The following is a 6,000-nucleotide window of genomic DNA, read 5'->3' on the forward strand; positions in this document are numbered from 1 at the left end:
CATCTTTATTATTGTGAGTGGTAGGCTTCCTTGTTGCCATAATTTTGCTTTCCATTTTTTTTGCCAACCTGAATGCCTTCTCCAATGAATCTGGTTCCCAAAGGCGAACCTCATGTTGGATGTTATATTTTAAATTCCCTATGAACACATCAATCATATGCTCCTCTGTAATATCTTTTACCCTTATATTCAATTTTTGGAAGTCCTCAATGTGCTCCATCATTGAACCCTTTTGTTTGAGATTTATTAGTTGGCTAAAAAATCTGTTGCTTTTTGTATCCTCATAATGTGCTATCATTTCATTCATAAAAATAGACCAAGTGACAATTCTTTTACGAGAGCAAAGCCATTGATACCATAAAAACTGATTTGGTTCCAAATATAAAGTTGCAATGCGTTCCTTTTGTGCATTTTTAACATTATGGAGATCGAAAAATTGCTCCATCTATAGTATCCATGTTCTGAGATCCTTGCCATCAAACTTCCTCATATCGATCTTTGGAACATGGTGGTTCTTTGATCCAACGTTAGAGTCTATGAAATCATGATTAACATTTATTTTGTTCTCATCATGAGTTTCCTTTATTATTGTTTCACCATTAGTAAGCATTTCTTGTAGAAAATTTGTCAAGTCTATCTTCAAATTTGTCTGCAAATCTTCCATGACTTTCTTTAAATCATCCATCTTAGCTTCCATGCCATCTTAGCTTCCACTCCGTCCATCTTAGCTTCCACGTCATTCATCTTAGCTTCTACGCCTTTCTTTAAACCATCCATCTTAGCTTCCATGCCTTTCTTTAAACCATCCATCTTATCTTCTACATCTTTCTTTAAACCATCCATCTTATCTTCTGTTACTTTTTGTGTGAGTGAAATTGGTTGCACTTGGTCTCATAATTTTGATATATCATATTGCATTTCTTCCTCTTCTTCATGAGTCATGCTAGAGCTTTTAGGTTGCTTACTAGGTGTTTCCATTTTCTTTCTTTGGGGCATCAATTATAGATAATAATGCTTTACTATGCCCTTTGAATTCCTTCAAACTAATTTTTCAAACCAAGCTTATGCAAAAATTTAAAAAAAGCTACACACCTTTTTTCACTTTGTAGGAGCTCGATATTGAATCTGATGTATCTCTGTAATTTTGGATCTCCCAGGTCTGAAATTTCATCTTGCTGTTACCCTCTGGGTAATCTTTCTAACCCTGCAAGTCTGATCAAGATTGGATTCTCCAATGAAGAGTTATGCCAAATTTCCCACGATGACCTGAGTATAGACTGGTTCATTAGAGGGAACTTGTACGACGTGCCACAGGTCACTGTTTCAACCTTAGGTTCTAAAAATGATACCTCAACAAACTACAATCCATCCTCTTTCTATAACTTCTTACGAAAATTCAATCTGATGCTTAGAGCAAAAGTTATGACGATTTTTCCAAGGTGACCTGTTAGGAATGTAATTCGGGAGTCTGCAAAAACCCTAACTTCCTCAATTATATCTCCACAAATATAGCGAGACAGGGTTTGAAATTCAGAGCTGAGGTTTAGAACGATTTCTTCTCAAATGGTTTTTTTTTTAGCTTCTGAAAATTCGTAGCAAAATAGTTATAGTGAACATTCCACGATAACTTGTTTTAGATGAGATTCTGGAGCTTGCAAAAAGCCTAACCTCCTCAGATCGTATCTCTGAAAATATAGTGAGACAAAATCTGAAATTCGGACTGGAGGTTCAGCGAGACTTGGTCTCAAATGGGTTTTTTCAGATGAGCAAAAGTCAATACATCCACTTCACGACGACTTCCGCGTCCATCGGTGCAAGATCACTGCCCCAGGACAACAAGCAGTCAATAGGGCAACTTTGTTCACGTTTCATTCCGTAATTTCCATGTCTATCACTGCAAGACCACCAAGAGCTTTAAACTTTTTATCTCCCGTTTTTGGTTTCTCTAGCTCCAAAAACTACGACCCCTAATTTTTCTAACAAAGTACACACATTTATCTCTCTATTATAGCCCTTTCCAATTCTTATGATATACAAGTTTGTTATGATATATGAAAAGATGTTATAAAGTTGATATCATATGATTAAAAATGTTTTAGTGTCCGACACCCATTTATCTTTCCCTAATTTTTCCAACTTACGAAAATACCAGAAGCGTATGCACATTTATCTCTCTATTATAGTCCTTTCCAATTTTTTTCCAATCTACTCACGGCATCTTGGATCATTTCAATCAAATTTGTTAAATATCAATTTGTTACCCACTCACAACATTTGTCTCAAGATGCTCCCTTTTATTTTTACCACTCAGTCACAGCATCTTTGCTAAATTTTCACTCACCACCCCCCAAGATGACCAGGAGTCAAAATCACAGCCCCAGGATGAGCAATAGTGAAGATGGAAAATTCATTGGCGTCGAGGCAGAAGAATTGTCCGGACGGTCAAAAGTGACCTCAATCTCATTAGACCATGGAAAACTCATCACACAATGATATAACTTGGATTTACAAAAATACTTGCCAATTTTTTTTCAAAATATGACTGAAATTTCCACAACTTTTAAAACAAAAAAATGGTCTCGTTAGACTATGACAAATTCATTACACAATGTTGTAAATTGGATTTACAAAAATCCTCGCCAATTTTTTTCAAAATATGGCCAGAATTTCCATAACTTAGCAAAAAAACAATCTCATTACACTATGGAAAATTCATTACACAATGTTGTAACTTGGATTTACAAAAATCCTTGCCAAGTTTTTTCAAAATATGGCTAGAATTTCCATAACTTTCAGAACAAAAAAGAAGTTTTGTTAGACCATGGAAAATTCATTACAAAATTTATGTGTCTATCGTTGCAAGACCACCACGAGCTTCACCTTTTCTGTTTCTCTCTTTTCAAAAACAACTGCCGACAGCTATCACTAGATGTGTGAGTCATTTTCGGGCCGCGACCCCATTTATCTTCCCCTCTTATTGTCCACGACCCCATTTATGTTTCCTTATTATTATCTTTACAATTACCATTTCTCCAATTTATCTCTCCTTACTAGTTTAGATCCATCTTAACTCCGATCTATCAAGAGTGTGAGAGGGATCATGTAACACCCCAAATTCCATTAGAAAAAAAACACTTAGAATTACTATTAATTACTTTAATTTGAATCTGGTAATTTTTTAGGCTCGTTAAGAACCTAATGAAATTTTGATACACTCTTAAAAAAAAATATTTTTATGATTAATGTTTTAATCTCAAAAGGAAAACTCATAGGAAGACCCACAAGATTTCCCAATTTCTAGACATTTGGGAAGGATAGTTATACTCCTACCACTTACAGATTTAAAGGAAAATCTCAGAGAGGAGGAAGTTTCTCTTGTTCTTTTTGGCTGGAAGAATTTTAGAGGAGGATACTCATTGGAGGTAGGAAGCTACCCTAAGAGTGAATTCCTGAGCTAGTTAGGACAAGTGGAAGGCTCTAAGTCGAATAGAAGACTGTAAATTCTCACTAGGATAAGTGAAGCCCTGATGCAATTGAATTGACCAAAAAGACTATCAGACGAACTCACTGTCTTGAAATTGGGAGAGCTTGGGGGGGAGTGGACGTAATAGGCATTCTCATTGGTAGGGAGGAGTGGTCTTCCTAAACCAGTTTTCCGAATGGATTATCAAGATGCAGATAAGTTCTGAAATTGCCCTACTATTTATTTTTATATGTCTATGTAAGAGGAGGTTTCTGACTAAAGAATTATGAATAAGGCAAAGGTTTGGTAGACTCTGTTGGAAATTTTTATTCGTCAACATTCAGTAAAGAAATGATGAAAGAATGGTTGTTAGGAACAATGATTTAGAGAATTGATTGTTTATTTGTACAAATGTTTTCATAAAAGAAATCTTTGATTAGGATAGTTACAGAAAACGAAAATGATTAAATATATGTAGAATTTCTTGTTTGAAATTACAATCAGGGTTAGGTGGTCACCCTGTAGAAGTAAGTAAGAAGAGGAAAAAGAAACAATTGAACAAGTAATGTTCTAGAATTAAACATCAAAACAGAAAATAATCTGTATAGCTGAAGCACTAGGTACCCTAGAGTGGTGATTAGGTGACTAGGTTTCTATAAATTGTGACTTTGATTAAGGAATCATGTTAGTTCTCGAAGCTAGGAAGTTCACTGACTGCTAGTAACAGTCCCGAGACCTTTAAAAGGGTAAACAATCTGTTGGGTTGTGTTATATTCTTTCCACGTAGTCAATAGGGGGTTTGAAGGGCACCCATAACCCCAATTTATGGGGTCCGGGGCAGCGCCCCAGAAAATTTTGGTTTTGGACCATATGTTAGGTTGGGCGGACCCACCTATGGTTTTGTGCATGATTTTCACACATGTTTTTTGGACGCGATGGTTTTCGGTCCATGGTATTGGATGCTTCGGCATGTATAAATATGTATTATAACATTGAAAGGAACATAATGAAAAATCAAGCTGGTAGTCCCAGTTTTGGGATCCAGGGAAAAATCTCTGTGCATATGTGTTTTATGGGTTATGCTCTCACATTGTTTATTTTCTTTGTTTAAGAATTTGTATGCAGGTAATTTCTGTATAGGGTTAAAACCTACATTTGGTATCGGAGCAGTTTTGGCTTCAAGGGGATGCCTTTGTTGCTGAGGGGTTTCGCTCGGGCCTGTGGTAGACCCTGTTCAGTGGGAGATCTACGAGATCGATTCTGGTGGTGAAAGAAGATGACGAGCAGTGGAAAGATAGAGATTGAGAAGTTCAATGGTCAGAATTTTGAGTTGTGGAAACTCAAGATGGAGGATCTGTTGGTGGATAAAGATCAGTGGATTGCAGTAGATCTGGGTACTAAACCATCGGGAGTGACCGATGAAGAATGGAAGAAGTTGGATCAGAAGTCAAAGAGCACAATATGATTGTGTGTCTCGGATTCAGTATTGCTGAATGTATCAGGGGAAGCTACGACAAAGGTTTTGTGGGTCAAGTTAGGGACTTTGTACCAATCTAAGTCTCTGGTGAATAAACTGTTCCTGCGGAAAAAGCTGTATAACCTGAGGATGAAAGATGGAGACTCGGTGACAGAGCATCTGGATGCGTTTAATACTGTGGTAAGTCAATTATTATCTGTTGATATTAAAATTTCAGATGAAGATAAGTGCATTAGTCTGTTGTGTTCTCTACCAGATTCGTGGGATAGTCTGGTTATTGCAATAGGTAGCAATGCAACTGCTTTGCAGTTTGATGAAATAGTCTCAGCCTTGCTGACGGAGGAGATGAGACTAAAAAATATGGACAACCAGAATGGTGATGCCTTGTCTGTACGAGGACGGTCCCAGAACATAAACAAAAATAAGTCATCGAGTGGGAGATCTAAATCTAGAGGGAGATCTAAATCTCCAGGAAAACCTACAAAGGTGGTGTGCTGGAAATGCGGAAAGGAAGGGCACTTCATAAGGGATTGTAAATCTAAGGCTCCTGATAAAGGAAAGGGATCTGATGATTCTCCTTCTGCAGAGGCGAAAACCACCTCAGATGAAGGTGGGTATGTGTACCTGGCTTCTTCAAGTACACATGTAGATCATGAGGCATGGTTGATTGACTCAGGTGCATCCTTTCACTTCACTCCCCAAAGAGAGTGGTTCTGCGAGTATGAGAAATACGATGGTGGTGATGTCTTCTTAGGAGATGATAGGAAGGCTAGAATCATTGGTCGGGGAAAAGTAAAGTTGAAGTTGCAAGGTGGAAGGGTTAGAACACTTCCGGGTGTTCTACATATTCCTACATTGGCCAGAAATCTGATTTTTGTAAGCAAGTTGGATGATGCAGGTGTAAAGACGGTGTTCGAGAAAGATACCTGCAAGATGGTTCGAGGAGCACTGATATTAATGCGGGGAGTTCGGATTGGAACTCTGTACAAGCTGCAAGGTAGCACTGTTGTTGATGGGTGCAATAGTTCTATGGTTCCTGAAAATGGAGTAGAGAATCTAG

The sequence above is a fragment of the Pinus tabuliformis genome, chromosome 2_1, assembly GCF_031772625.1.
Source record: "Pinus tabuliformis cultivar Carrire ecotype Pingquan chromosome 2_1, CPIR1, whole genome shotgun sequence".
NCBI classification, from domain to species: Eukaryota; Viridiplantae; Streptophyta; class Pinopsida; order Pinales; family Pinaceae; genus Pinus; species Pinus tabuliformis.